Raw genomic sequence first — 16,424 nt, 5'->3', positions numbered from 1 at the left:
ATAATCCTTAGGCCACAATTGGTGGAACATGGTGTATAGGGCGTTTTCATAATACAACTCACTCAAAAACGAATTGGAGGTTAGTAACTTTGGGAGAAAAGCTTCTAGGTATAGATATCACCTCATGTACCATAAATGAGCCATAAACACAAATTGAATCTTTCCTAGACATGATAGCTCATTCATATTAAATAGTTTCTAGCCAAATAGATCACACTTTCAACCCATCACTTATAGATTAATAACATCGATAGCTTTGTCCTCTGCAATCACCTAGAGTAGTGGGCAAGTAGAAGCTCTCGATCAATCCACTAGGGAGGCCTTAATTCCACACCTCTATGCACAATCATAGATTGGCGAGCATTTGACATGAGTTATAGTAGCCTTCTTAGTCTCCTCATCCTTTTCCTTTGCTAACTTCTTCTCTTCTTAATCCATACCCTTCACTACTACTTCTAAATCTCCTTGCACACTCCACAAGCAATACTAGATGTTGCCTTATCTCTATCAACTTGTCCCCACCAACTGTACATGCCACCACCATATTTCCCATGAAGACCTCCTAACTATAGTGATTGCATCTCTTTCTTGTGACTTTGGTCTTCATACCTCAATGGCTACCATTACTTCTAGCTTTTCAACTTCCTACTGAAGCAATTGAAGGGAGAAGGCCAAGTGAGAGCACAAGCAAGTGGAAGTAATGGAGGAGTGAGCCATGGTAGATGAAGTAAGAAAGCAAGAGAGAGAGACTCAAGATTGGAAACTCCAATGGTCACAATGTGTGACTAGCCTTCCCTTATTTCAAATGTCACTGAAAGAATAAAGAATGAGTGATAGTGATGGGCGCCCGCGCCCACCACATGCAATGTATAGATGTGTGGGTACTATCAATGTAGTAATGTTAAGACTTCAAGCTCATTTACTTAGGTTGTGTGTACCTGACACCTGACATGTCCGGCTGTACCACATGCTGACATTAAATAAATCGGTGGTCTTAGACCCAGTGTGAATGGTCCTATAGACCTTAGTACTATTGAATACACTTATGTTATGTTAGTAGTCTATGAAAAAATAAAAAGATTATGAACCACCTGAAGGTAAGGTTGCTGCTCCATTACATTGTCTCTCTCCCTCTCTCTTCCTACATGGTATCAGAGCCATCATGGATGGGCTCTTGAAGGCATGAAGCTGTGAGAAAGACCTGCAGCTTGAAGACTCAGGGCAGTGGTTGAAGAGAAGTAGGCTATCATTGTGTAGGCTGTCATTGTATCTGTGAAGGTATCATTTTGCCATTTTGGGTTCTATGGTTCATGGCAGTGCTTGAGGCTTGATTAGAGCCTTCAGGAGACTTGCTTGAGCATGTAGAAGGAGAGAATCTCCTACTGTAAATTGTCGTGCTGATGGCGTGTATGCACCTACTGTAAATGAAGGCTGTCCTGCTGCTACTGAAGACATAAATCACTACTTGAGTGATCCAGAGCTTGTATGCTTGCTTGGGAAGACATATTAATGATATGGCATGTCAATCCTTGGTCTGGAGTTGATAAATGAGCTGGAATATTGAAGTTCAAATCTGAAATTGAAGACAGTTTTCTGTAAACTGAAATAGGGCAGCATACACTAATCACTCTTTGAAGCATTGAAGCCATTTGATGAGCATTTTGAGCTCTACTGAAGTGAGGGTTCATTCGGGAAGCATATGTACAGAGTGTGATGCATTTGGGTTGTATTTTACTGATAAAAGATTCAGATATAAAATTTTGACAGGCTGAAAACTATCATAAAACTGTCATCAACATACACTCATTGACTTGAAGAAATGCATGCCTTTTGTTACCTACAGGGAGTTGTATGGTACGGGATATGATTGTTGAATGCTATGAGCATTGAAGGCTCTTAAAAACTGAAATCTGAATCATAGAACAAATGCTTTGACAATGTATTGGTTGGTCATAAATAGTCCATGTACTTTTTGACATTACTTCTTGAAGACAGAGAGTCTGTGAATGCCCGTATGGTTATGTATTTATCCCTACACACAGTGGCATATGTATGAAGTGGCTTGAGGATATCTTGGGCTGAAATACATCTTGGTTTGATAGTTTATTGGCTGTATACAATCTGTGAGCAGATTTATGTCACTTGTACTTGCTGGATATGCACTGTTTTGTGCCCGTATGACTATGTCTAGTTGCCTACATATACTAGCAAATGTCTAGGAAAGTTTGGAGCATGTATGACATGTTTTAAAGTGGTTTTTGACAGAAAATTCACTACTGGTTACTGAAAAGTTGCAGGTTTCAGACTATGTATTCTCTTTACTGCAATAAGCTTGCATGACACAGAGTTATAGTACTTGCAAAGTCTATGTACTGACTGATGTACCTACGGGTTATACCACATGTTTGTGGATGTTTTTGAGGTTGTAAAGGGCTGAAATACCCTACTTTTTTGGAAAGAATAGTTGCAAAAAACTGTCATAAACAGTCAAGGAGGGACTGAAGTTGGTCAGAGTGACTTGTTGGCTTGCAGGAAGTCAAGCAGTGACTAGATATTGTCTGGTACAATATGGCTAATGCAAAAAGGACTAACAACATAACCCAGATAGTGGGGGAAAAGCTTGACAGTAACAATTATGCCATATGGAAGTTCCGGATGGAGAACTTCTTAATAGGGAAAGGCTACTGGGAGTTGGTGACTACACCGAGCTTGGACAGAAAGAGCTCACACGGTGTTGCACTGGCTATCTCTATGTATATCAGATGCCATGGTAATGTAGATAATGAACTGCAGCTCTCCTAAGAATGCATGGGACATTTTGGTCAAGTACTATGGCACAACCACAAGTGCCAGAAAGATACAATTGAAGTAGAAGTTCAACAACATGGAGAGAAAGAGCAAATCTATACAGGATTATGTCACGGAGGTTAAGACCATTTCAGATCAACTGGCATCTGTTGGTTCATAGGTTGAAGATGAAGACATGGTTGCTCTGACTTTGAATGGCTTGGGGCCTGAGTATAAGTCTTTTGACACTTCTGTGTCTGTGAGGGCTGAAATGCCTGATTTTAATGAGCTGGTTGCGTTGCTTATCCATGAGGAGGTTAAACTTGGCTTGGCTACAGGGTCAAGAAGTTCTAAAAACAAGGATGCAGTTTTCTATTCCAATCAAGGCGGTCGTGGCAGCCGTGGTAGAGGCTATGGATCTGGTAGAGGAGGCCAGCAAAATGCATCCTATGGCAATAACAACCATTAGGTATCAAACACAAGAGGTGGTGGAAACTTTGGAGGCACGGGGAGATCTATCCCTAGAGGCAGAGGCTCCTGGCAACAACAGCGTCCATCTGACAATCCCGAATAAGGATAAGGATTTTCATTACTGTGGGAAGTATGGTCATATTGCCAAGGACTACTAGAACAAGCAGGGCAATCAGAAAGGCAAACAACATGGACACTTTGCTACGTCTAGTTAGGCAGATGATACTTCACGAGATAGATTGTTTGCCATGCAGTATGTAAAAGACAGAGCTGCTGAAAAATCCACTGATGATGCAGTTTGGTATATTGATTCAGGGGCATCGAACCACATGACCCCTCACGGTGACTGGTTCACTGATATGGTGGCTGAAAAACATGGCTATGTCTGTATAGGTAATGACACACATCATAGCATTGAACATAAAGGCAAAGTGCCTCTTGTGGTTCATGATGACAGAAAGAAAAATTTGCATGATGTACTGCATGCTCCATCGATTACGAAGAACTTATTGTCTGTCGGGGTCGGATAACAGAGCAGAACTTGCAGGTTAGATTCAATAAGCATGGCTGCTTTATTGAAGAGTTTGGAAATGGATGCAAGTTGATAGCTCATGGTCACATGAATGGCAGAATGTTTACTCTTGATGCTACTTTGCCAGAGCTAAATTCAGCTATGTTTGCCCATGGTTCTGGCACTATCAGAGATTTGGAAATTTGTCACAAGAGAGTGGAGCATGTAAATTTGCAAAGGCTGCAAATTATGCAAAAAAAATAGCTCGTTACAGGTTTACCCAAGTTCCAATACTCAGATATTGGTCATGTATGCAATGCTTACCAGTTTGGTAAGCAATACAGGTTGCTATTTGTCAGGCATGTAAGGCAGAGTACACGTCCATTGTAGTTAGTGCACTCTGATGTTTGGGGGCCAGCCCATAATGCATCTATAGGAGGCTCGAAGTATTATGTGACATTCATTGATGATTATAGTCACTATACTTGGATGTATATCCTCAAAACAAAGGATGAGGTGTTTGTTGTTTTTCAGCAATTTAAAAAGCAGGTCAAAAAGGAATTTGACTGCTATATCTCTTGCTTGAGATTAGATAGCAATGGGGAGTATGTGTCAAATGAGTTTGACAATTTTCTAGCTGAAAATGGCATACGCAGGTAGCTTACCTGCAACTACACTCCTCAGCAAAATGGGTAGCCGAAAGAAAGAACATGGTCTTGATGGAAGCTTGTTAACCCCAACATGAAGAAAGAAAAAGGAAGTGGAAAAGACGCAGGGCAAAGGCGGAAAAAAGGGGTAGCCCCCGACTGAAGAAAGAAAAGGAGAAAAGGCCAAAAGCGCAAGGGCAACCTTAAAAGTCCAAGGAAAAGGCAAAAGGGGAAAGGTGCATTTTAAAATAAAAAGGCGCACCCTGAAATCTTGTAAAAGAGCGTCGGGCTCTCACCCATGCAATTTGTAAATGTAGACGGGCGGTGGACAAGAAGCTAGGAAGATAGAAGGACAATGGGAAAAAGGGTTTAGGCTATGGCCGGCCATGTAAAAAGGGGAAAAGGGGATGACCGCCCAAAAGGGATTTAGGGTTTTGTATATAAAGTTGAAAAGTGAATGAGAAGCTCATTCTTGTGTGTGGCCAAAAGTAGCTCTCCTCTTCTTCTTCTTCTTCTTGTTCTTACTTGCTTGAGCTTGCGCTTGAGAGAGGGAGTGTGAGAGTGTGAGGGAGTGAGTGTGTGAGGGTGAGGGACCGAGGAGGAGAAGCTCTCCATCTTCTCCTCTCTTCTTCTCTTCTCTTCTCTTCTCTTGTCTTGCTCGCGGCAATGGAGCTTGGAGCGTGGAGCTTGAGGATGGAGCTTACTTGAAGCTTGCACTTGGATCGTGGAGCTATCAGAGTGCGCGGGAGAGGAGGTAACTCGAATGGCACCAAGGTAAGCTTACTACACCCGTAGATATGGATGGCGCGTCGGCTATGTGAGACGTAGCCATTAGTGCTCGGCTTGGAACACTTGAATCAATAAGCGGTCCGTGGGTCTTGGCGGTTGAGCGAAAGCTCCCACATTTTGATTCCGTTGCCGGGACAAACGGATTCAAGCCTTGAGCGCTTGCGCGCTTCGAATCGAGCATCAAAGTAAGGGGTTTCCCCCGAACCGGTGCTTAAGGTAGATAGGTAGGAAGCGAGGGGGTTGAAGATGGTATTTGATCTCCTTAGCAAGTAGGTTTATTGCTTTCTGAGATTTATATTGTGGAATGGAGTAGTATAGGTATTTATTTTGTGATTTGGATGCATTTAGGGTAGGAAAAAACAAAGAAAAAGAAGAAAAAAAACAGGCAAACAGTGGGGTTTTCTGTTGCTGTATAACATGCTAAAACAGGGAAACAAGGGACAAGATTCAAGTTTCTGGGTAAGATAGGGACATGAAACTAGCTGTAAGGTCTTGCAGTGCTGGGAAAGGACCTTAAGAGGCCTAGGAGGCCAGGACAGACCTCATTTCTTTGGTTTGCCTTATGTGGGAGAGAGAGAGAACTTCTGGTTCACAGGACGAGGAAGCGCTGCCCGATTGCTAGGCATCGGTGATTCATGCTGCTCCAAGTGAGTATGATGTTTTCCAATAAGTGCCCTGATCAGATTTAGAAAGTTTGTGGTGATTGTGTGCACCAAACAGTGAGGAGGGGTCAAACGCACTGGAATCGCGCCCGCCGCCGACGCACTCGAACCAACTCGCTGTGGTCCGATTCCAAGAATTGGACCACTCGAGTTCGGGAGTCGGACCGCATCCAATTCCCAGAATCGGACCAGCCCGATCGGACGTGCCACGTGGCACTCGGACCAACCCGTCCGATTTTGAGAATCGAACGCTCGGACCAATCCGTCCGACTCGGACACTCGGACGAGTCCATAATCGGACCACTCACAATCGGACCAGGCCATCCGATTCCCAGAATCGGACCAGCTCAGAATCGGACCAGCTCATCCGAGTCCCAAAATCGAACCAACCCAAAATCAGACCACCCTGTCCGATCTGATTCCCAGAATTGGACCACTTGAAAATCGGACCACTTTTTCGATCCGATTCCCAGAATCGGATGTGAGCAAAATCGGACCACTGGTTCGATCGGACCAACCAAAAATCGGACGTCTGACTCTACTAATCGGACTCCTGAAAATCGAACTCTAAGAATCGGATAGAAAACTGTCAAAATCGGACAGGTATCTAGAACACAAATTTTGACACATCTAAACCCCGAGATTGACCCCAAAGGCTACGTAGAGCTAAAGGCACATCACAGATCCTCACTAGGCTAGAATTCAGAGCACGTAGTTCAAAATTTGGCTATAAACAGTCCTCCAAATTGCATATGGCGTCTACCGTAACGGCCCTGCGGGCCGAGGGGGACTGCCCCCCCGGACCCCCGCAGAGGGGGCTACCCCTCCGCACCTCCCCCGAGTAGGTTGGAGAGAAAACATGCGCCACGACAGGCCTTCCAAATTGGACCCTAGTGAAGTAATGGCTCTACACCAGCATGGAGTCTCACTTGCAATAGAGCAACCAAAAGCCCATACCCGAACAGAGAGAAACAGAGACCCTAGAATATCAATGGGCCAGCCAATCTAGCCATCAAGGGCAAAAAGGCCACACCACGAGAACACAAATACATTGTGTTCAAACCGTGTCTACTCAGAGCAAAATGCAACTTCAGCAAGCTACAAATGCGCAGATGACTAGACATGACACTCTTGACAAGAGATGTATCTTGAATAGCACAGCAGTGGAAAATCCACATCTGGTTGTGCAATCAAGAACTCAAGGGCATCTGTCAGAAGGCTTAAATTTACAAGCCAGGACTCGAAAGATGAAGACATAGTACCACCTGCTTATCTTAGGGTCAAACTCACCGCAAAAAGAGAGCATACCATTGATGCTCTAATTGATGAAGGAGCAGATTTTAATATCTTGACCTATGAATCATGGACCCATCTAGGCCAACCAGAGCTCACACTGACTAGTGCAACTCTTAGCCCTTATGGGGGACACCCACAAGCACTCATAGGGAAGTGCAAAATCCTTGTGACAATTGAAATGGAAAGCTTGCCTATCCTATTTCATGTTCCTCCAAAAAGTGCTAGCTGTAGAAAAGAAACCCTCCTAGGAAGACCCTTCAAAAGGGCTACCAAATGTGAGGCTGATTATGTAGCACAGAGGATACACCTGACACTACCGGGTGTGAGGATAGTCACCACCTTTAGCAAGGGTGACCTCATCGAACCTCAAGGGAAAGGCAAGGAAGGTGATGACATAACAGTCAAGCCTACAAACGAGGGCAAGGACTTGTTAGAAGAGTTGATACAAGCACAGGTCGAACAACGAGAACCAGTGAGTGAGGCCATGCTGAAAACAAGAAGGTCAGGAGACAAGGCCAAGGACAGGGTTTGGACTCACAAATATCGTAGAAGACCACAAAAGAAGCCCAAGCCTTATAGACGGAGGCGTTGATGGAGAGTCAGCACAACACCGCGATGGATACCCAAGGCTTTGCTTCGTGCTCAAGGGTATTATGCAGGCAATCATTGGATTTGGGTGCCCAAACACCCTGCTAGGCCACCTCTATCAGAAGCCTAAACTATGTCCAAAGCAAAGAGGCATAGGAGAAAAACCAAACGAAAGGCCAAGTTTCAAACCAAAAATATTGGAGTGATTGAGCCCATCACTACTGAAATCAAGAAACCAAACATGGCCTATCAAAAAGTAGATCCTCAGCCTAGTGTGCTTAATAAGCAGATGTCATATGTAACCGTTGAGCGTGCACAAAAGTCATCAGTGCCCAATGAGCCTTTGATTTCCCAAGGGCAGAACAAACATCATAGGCACACCATTGCTCATGGCAAGGCTACTCGCTCAACAAAGCAGATGGCACAATCATCTAATAGCCTTGAGAAAATCATTCAGCTAGTGGCACATCCACCTAGGAGTCCTAGATCTCCTACGCCCTCTTCTCCCAAATAGACACAGGAAGCACCACAGGAGTTGTCAAGGGCGACTGCTCAATTCCAATCTCTATCTCCATCTAAGCTTCCAATCGTCAAAGGGGTGGGACATGATGCCATCTATAGCTCTCGACCCAAGGAAATGCCTGAGCCACCTTATGTGACTAGATCAGCTCATGTTCGATCTACACAAATGAGTGCTCAAAGGCCAACGAAAGACACAACCACTTCTGATCACCCTAGGGACTTGACACCACAATCCACCAAGGGTAGCCAGCCCACTAAACTAGTTGCTACTACTTCCAACCAGGGATCACAGCAGTCACAGCCCTTGGCCGTGACAATACCCTATGTGGAACGTGTCCTTAGAAGTTCACCTGTGGAGGAGGTGTCGCAGCCAAATCCCTCGGCAACTCCAGCACTTTCAAAGTGCCTAAAGCCTAGGACGGAGGAGTCAAACACAAGGGAATTGGTTGAAAAGCTAGACTCTCCGAAAAGGGCGGCAATTATGCCCTCACAACCGGGCAAGACTATTCAGCAAACCACAGCTATGTCCCATAAGGACACACTAGAGAAAGGGAATGCTGAGACCCGACCAAGCACATCAACGGTCGATATAGCCCAGGGTCCTGAGTCGTCAAGAGAGGCACCTTCCTTGACCAAGAAAAAGAGGAGAAAGCAGAGAAAACAACAACAGTTGCAGGTGGTTGTGGACCCCAAGAACATTGAGACAAAGGGCGCGAGAGAGCTGAGGAATAAAGCATCAAGTCCATCCACCAATGAACCCATTGATGCCTCTCCTAATAGCGGTGAAACCTCAGACATATCCATGTGTTTTGAGAAACCAAAGCAACCGTTGCCAGCAACAGTTGCTTGCAACACTCTATCCACTGACAATAGAACTCACATTGATCAATCAAGAGTGGATACAACGCTGTCACAATAGGGTGACAAATCTATACCAGTCACATCCGAGAAGAACTATGACAAAATAACAGCAAAACCTTAGGAGAAATGTGAGAACCCCAAGAGCATAAGAAAACCTAGCGTGGATCAATCTTGCTCATCTAGGTGGCCTAAGCCCCCAGCCATGCTAAAGCCTAAGGAAACTCTTAGAACTTTGCATGAGATAGCAACCGAGTAAGCCCTCGTTGAACATAGAAGTGTCGCAGAATGCTTAACTGAGCTGGAGGCTAAGCTCAAAGTGGTCGCGCGTGTCTACGTCCTTGCGGATGTGGGCATGATCCCCAAGGAGCAGCTTGGAGATTACTTGACCTTTCCTCTATCATGGGAAGAACAAGAACATCTTAACGGGCACTACAATAGGCTCCTGCATGAACAGATGCGACTCATCCCTGATGAGGGGGCTGACGAACTATGCTTAACCGTCACGTTCAATGAAGTGCTCTGCCGACCGAATCTCATAGACATAGAGCTACTAAAGCGACTGTCTGCAGGCCAGAGTCAATTTGAGCAACGTTGGTGCGAAAGCCGCATTGTAATGGCCGAACTAGGGGCTCAGATCATGACAGTCTCAGAAGAGCGATTGGCCAAATGGCGGTCTCAAAGAGACCCAACCTACGTGGCACCAACTTCCCTTCGAGTGCTCACTGACATTCAGGGTGCGGACTTGGCTGGGACTAGGCTACAGGGCCCTTTGATTGATAAGGTTCTCACCGAGGAGTTACATATTGCCAGTAGACTCAGTCAAGGTTCCATGCTACTCGACGTGGCAAAATATCTATCAGTATTAAGTCAGCTGCCACGAATACTAGATGTGTGTGCCACGCTCCGGTACAACCCCGAGTTCTACACTTGGTTCTTATCCTCATGATGTGACATGGATTCATAGATATGTATATAAATAAACACTGATTTTTGTGTCACCATGTATAAACAATATCAACACACACAAGCAATGATAGTCAAGCACAGGGAGAAGAGTCGGGTTGGACAGGCTAAGCTCCTCAGGTCCTCCTCACATCACACTTTTACAAGCTGGGTGACCAACCCCACCTCCAAGTGAAGGGCATGCAACCCATATTGCCGCCATAGGAGGCATTGACCAACAACTCTGATGGTGTAGACTGGGTGTAGTCCCTTCCTGTACACCTTCTTCCCTTTTTGGTCTATCCTCCCGAGGATGTACCCTGTCCCACTCCACGACAACCAGTCCACGAGACTTAGCATAAACTAATATCCGCTAATGACTAGAGGCAATGCGAACATCAGCATGGGGACCATTCCCCTACAACAAACACTGCATGCCTCACCCCTCCCCTTCTTGTCATATGCGCTTCATAAACCACACTAAAATCCCTTCCATGCAAACAGTTGTCTCCTGTATCAAGGTCTAACCCTTGGTTCGCACCTTGCAGGTTTCCTTTTTTGGCGCAACGCATGGAGAATCATGAAGAGTTGGCTTGCAAAGATGCTCTTCGCAGAAGGCGGGAGCATGTGGCATGCGCCCCTCCACCAGAGCGCTATGTGCCCACCATCAAGAGGTATGCCAAGAAGCGGGGCCCTAAGCGACATTGCCTAGGGTGAAGGCCGAAGAACCCTCGAGTCCAGAAGGTCGAGACTCGAAACCTACAACAGGCCACAGCACTAGTGGTACGCACTCCCAGTTCCCGCTCGGGCCCCAGATGCTCAAAGGCAGAAAAGGCAGCTCGAGAACGAGAAGAATTTAATGAATTATTTAAAGAAATTCTGGAGATGGTAGCGACCCGGGATTACACCATTCATATCCCGACCGATATGTTCCCTGCTCACCCCCATGGGAGCCCCACACCAGCAGAGCCCCAGTCACCTGGCCATCCAAAATCGCCCCGCCTCGTACAGATCGAGTAGCCCATAATGTATCAAGGGCTTACCAAATGATAACTGGCCAGGACTTTTTGTTTTTAAATGGTTAAGTGTTCCTAACTTGTTAAGTGTTGACATGTTCCTAACTTGTATGAACTTATCATATCTGCGTTTAATATATCCTATGCCTTAGCAAAAGAAAAAGCTAATCAAGCGCAGGTGATAAGTGTCTAGTCAACTAAGTGATGTCTCCTTGCATTGCACGGGTTTATTATAGTTGTGGCATACACAATGCATATGCTTTCATGAAGCGACAAGTGGATGCAGGATAATACAGGTCCCTGTGCGAAAATGCTCAATGCCCAATCACCGCAACACCCACAACCCCACAGCGAGCCGCGGCAAAGCCACGCTTGCCAATCGCCCACATTGCATGGCCCATAAAAAATTCCTGGGTCACACCCCCTTTCTGGGTCAGGCTCTATAATTGGCTCACGGCAGTCGTTACCTCAATTGTACCAACATCGCATGTGCCACAAGGAGGGTTGCAATATCTCAAGTGTATCTCCCCCTTTTGCCAACTGCTTCTCTAACAGCGAGGCTAGGGCACCATCATCATTGTACTATTCATTTTCTGAGCCTTCGAAGCTTGACATTTTCCAACCCATTGAAAGACTGATAGCCTCAACATATTGTAATGGTTATACTCAGGCCAAAAAAAAAAAAAGAAAGAAAGAAAGAAAGAAAAGAAAAGAAAAGAAAAAGAAGTGAATGGAAAAATAAGAAGCACCCACGATCACAACACAGCACCTAGGGGTCCTCAAATTAGGTACGTCTGGTGACCTTGGTCAACCGGCTTCGTCCCTAGTCCCCAAGCCCCATACAATCACCCACAATTGTTCAGGGCACATCAAGGGCAGGACATACTTGGGGAGCTTGTCTCGCCTAGGGTTAGACCTGTCACCCTGACCCACTTGCACAATTTTCTTCTGCACTCTGCCTTAGTACCATTGCAATCAGTGGTGATAAGCACCGCACAATTGGCCATGAAAAGTACACCGTACTCATCAAGAAAGTCCAATAGTTCCAGCTACTGAAAGTGCGGTGTCCTTGTATTCAATTATGCTACATCGTGCAGTCACAATGCAAAGGATGTCTCATATACCCTCATGTGTACTCCTTCTCCATAGGGACAACTTTGCTTCACCCACGCATTGTTATGAGAAACTAGCCACGGTCTTCTAACTATGTAATATCTAAGTATGCACGAGCACTCACATAATATCGGCACCGAAGTATATCCACAGTTTGGGTCCTCAAGTGTAGGACAATACTCTAGGCTTGCTTAGAGTTCGACCTGTCTCCCAAACTAATCAAAATATGTCTTTTGCACGATGAGAAGCCGAGCACTACCCCTTAAGGAGAGACCACATGAGAGGTTTTCAATTGCAAGTATTGAAGACTCCAACGAAGGTGTCGTTAGCTCTTCATCACCACTCAACTCTGAATTCCTATCCTTATCACCCTGTAAGCCTGCCAAGAATCAACATGTACAGAATCCCCAACAAAGCTACACTTGTGATGGCCATCAATGCAATCCCCAACACCGAACAGCCCTACCACCAACTCCAACAACCCTTCCACTAGCCACCTTGGCCACCAACAGGCCCCCAGGACCTTCTGTCGCACCACCACCAACACTCCTCCATGGAAACCACAGGCGTCCTTGTCACCCACGTCTTCGGTGCATACTACAGCCTGCTACCTACGACGGTGAGTGTCATGGGACTGACACTCGTCTAGGAGGGGGGTAATGTTAACCCCAACACGAAGAAAGCAAAAGGAAGTGGAAAAGACGCAGGGAAAAGGCAGAAAAAAGGGGTAGCTCGACTAAAGAAAGAAAATGAGAAAAGGCCAAAAGCACAGGGGCAACCTTAAAAGTCCAAGGAAAAGGCAAAAGGGGAAAGGCGCATTTTAAAATAAAAAGGCGCACCCTGAAATCTTGTAAAAGAGCACCGGGCTCTCATCTGTGCAATTTGAAAATGTAGACAGGCGGTGGACAGGAAGCTAGGAAGATAGAAGGACAATGGGAAAAAGGGTTATGGCCGGCCATGTAAAAAGGGGAAAAGGGGATGACCGCCCAAAAGGGATTTAGGGTTTTGTATATAAAGTTGAAAAGTGAATGAGAAGCTCATTCTTGTGTGTGGCCAAAAGTAGCTCTCCTCTTCTTCTTCTTCTTCTTCTTCTTGCTTGCTTGAGCTTGTGCTTGAGAGAGGGAGTGTGAGAGTGTGAGGGAGTGAGTGTGTGAGGGTGAGGGACCGAGGAGGAGAAGCTCTCCATCTTCTTCTCTCTTCTTCTCTTCTCTTCTCTTCTCTTGTCTTGCTCGCGGCAATGGAGCTTGGAGCGTGGAGCTTGAGGATGGAGCTTACTTGAAGCTTGCACTTGGATCGTGGAGCTATCGGAGTGCACGGGAGAGGAGGTAACTCGAACGGCATCAAGGTAAGCTCACTACACCCGTAGATATGGATGGCGCGTCGGCTATGTGAGAGGTAGCCATTAGTGCTCGGCTTGGAATGCTTGAATCAATAAGCGGTCCGTGGGTCTTGGCAGTTGAGCGAAAGCTCCCACATTTGAAAATGCTCCGTGAGCTTACCTTGATGCCATTCAAATTACCTCCTCTCCCGCGCACTCCTATAGCTCCACGATCCAAGTGCAAGCTTCAAGTAAGCTCCATCCTCAAGCTCCACGCTCCAAGCTCCATTGCCGCGAGCAAGACAAGAGAAGAGAAGAGAAGAGAAGATGGAGAGCTTCTCCTCCTCGGTCCCTCACCCTCACACACTCACTCCCTCACACTCTCACACTCCCTCTCTCAAGCACAAGCTCAAGCAAGCAAGAACAAGAAGAAGAAGAAGAAGAAGAGAGCTACTTTTGGCCACACACAAGAATGAGCTTCTCATTCACTTTTCAACTTTATATACAAAACCCTAAATCCCTTTTGGGCGGTCATCCCCTTTTCCCCTTTTTACATGGCCGGCCATAGCCTAAACCCTTTTTCCCATTGTCCTTCTATCTTCCTAGCTTCCTGTCCACCGCCCGTCTACATTTACAAATTGCACGGGTGAGAGCCTAGCGCTCTTTTATAAGATTTTAGGGTGCGCCTTTTTATTTAAACTGCGCCTTTCCCCTTTTGCCTTTTCCTTGGACTTTTAAGATTGCCCCTGCGCTTTTGGCCTTTTCTCATTTTCTTTCTTCAGTCGGGCTACCCCTTTTTTCCGCCTTTGCCCTGCGTCTTTTCCACTTCCTTTTGTTTTCTTCGTGTTGGGGTTAACAAAGCTGCTCATGCCATGATGAATGAGAAGAAGATGCCGCTCTATTATTGGACTGAGGCTATTATGATAGCCATGTATATCTTGAATCGGACTTCCACTGCAGGTATTCATGAGATGACACCGTTTGAGAAGCTGTATGGCTATAACCGGATGTAACTCACATGAAAGTCTTTGGTTGTCTTGCCTATGTGCACATTCCAAATAAGAAAAGGAAGAAGCTAGATCCAAAAGCGCATAAATGTGTTTTCACTGGATATTTGCAGGAGAAGAAGGCATACAAATGCTATGATCCCTCTACCAGGGAGACTTTGGTAAGCAGGATGTTATCTTTGATGACATGGGCTCTTGGTATTTATCACTAGCTGCGGTGCCATCGGATATGCCTTCTACTCATGTATCTACAATTGATTCGCAATAGAGCACTGTTATGACAGGTCCTAGTGGTCAGACAGTATCCCCATGGATAGGAGATTGAGGAGGTCATCGTCCACTGACATCAGTATGCCAGTGAGGGGGAGATATGATGTCTTGGATAGTAAAGGAAAAGAAAAAGCTAATGAGGATGCATCTGGTATGATGACACCTGGTAGAATGACTTCTGGATATGAGTCTACAGACACTTTAGACAGTGAACTTGGTATTCCGATTGTCTATATGCCTGGCACAAGGCAGAGCAGGTACATTCCGCCTCATGAGAGAGGGGAATTGAGTAGTGCACCACATCCTAGATGCTCACAAAGGGTCAAATACCCTGTTGACAGGTTGACATATAGTGGCTACTTTGCAAAGCATTATGCTTACATGACAAAAGTGATGGAGATCAAAGAACCAGGTACATATGTTGAAGCAATGAGAGATGAGAACTGGTGTGTAGCTATGGATGAAGAAATGAATGCCTTGGTTGAAAATAAGACATGGGATCTTGTGCCACTGCCTGAAGGGGAAAAGACCATTGGCTGCAAATGGATCTACAAAATCAAATGCAAGTTTGGTGGAAGTGTGGAAAGGTACAAAGACAGGCTCGTTGCTAAGGGGTATGCCCAACAGTATGGACTTGATTATGAGGAAACGTTCAGCCCTATTGCCAAGATGGCAACCATACGCACTGTGATTCCTTTGGCTGCTGCTAAAGGCTGGAAATTGCAGTAGATGGACATTAAGAATGCATTTCTTAATGGTGACTTAGCAGAGGATGTTTATATGGTTCAGCCTGAAGGGTATGTTTACCCTGATTTTCAGCATTATGTATGTAAGCTGAAAAAAAGCATTGTATGGGCTGAAGCAGGCTCTGAGAGCCAGGCATGCAAGGATCAGTAATTACTTACAGAGTTTGGGATTTGCTGTTGGTAGGGCTGATCAAAGTTTGTTTATGAAATAGACAAACAAAGACTTGGTAGTGCTGGTTATCTATGTTGATGACCTGATAATCATAGGTGATGATGATTTGGGGATACAGCATGTTATGCAAATGCTGAAATCTGAATTTGACATGAAAGATTGTTGTGGGAGCTCATGCTCAACCGCCAAGACCCACGGACCGCTTATTGATTCAAGTGTTTCAAGTCAGCTCTAATGGCTATCTCTCACCTAGCCGACGCGCCGTCGATCCCACGTGTGTAGTGATCTTACCTTGATGCCGATGTGAGTAGCCTCCTCCCTCACACACCTCGGTAGCTCCACGATTCTTGATGCTAGCTCAAGCATCCTCAAGCCTCCTCCATCTCCAAGCTCCATCCTCCATCGCCGCGCACGCGAGAAAAGAGAAGAGAAGAAGAGAAGAGAAGATGGTGAAGAGCTTCACCCTCTTGATCCCTCACTCCCACACACTCACTCCCTCACACTCTCAGACTCCCTCTCTCAAGAGCACACACAAGCAAGAAGAAGAGAAGAAGAGAAGAAAAAGAGAGCTCTTGTTAGCCACACACCAAAGAATGAGCTTCCATTCACTTTTTGAACTTTATATACGAACCCTAAAATCCCATGGGCACCCATCCCCTTTTTTACATTACCGGCCATTGTGGCAAGGTCTTTTTTCCATTTTCCT

This window comes from Lygodium microphyllum, chromosome 17 (genome assembly GCF_053477565.2).
Source record: "Lygodium microphyllum isolate KBCC chromosome 17, Lygodium_microphyllum_v1.1.10, whole genome shotgun sequence".
Taxonomy (NCBI): Eukaryota; Viridiplantae; Streptophyta; class Polypodiopsida; order Schizaeales; family Lygodiaceae; genus Lygodium; species Lygodium microphyllum.
The sequence above is the reverse complement of the archived record's forward strand: the minus strand, read 5'-3'. Positions refer to the sequence as shown.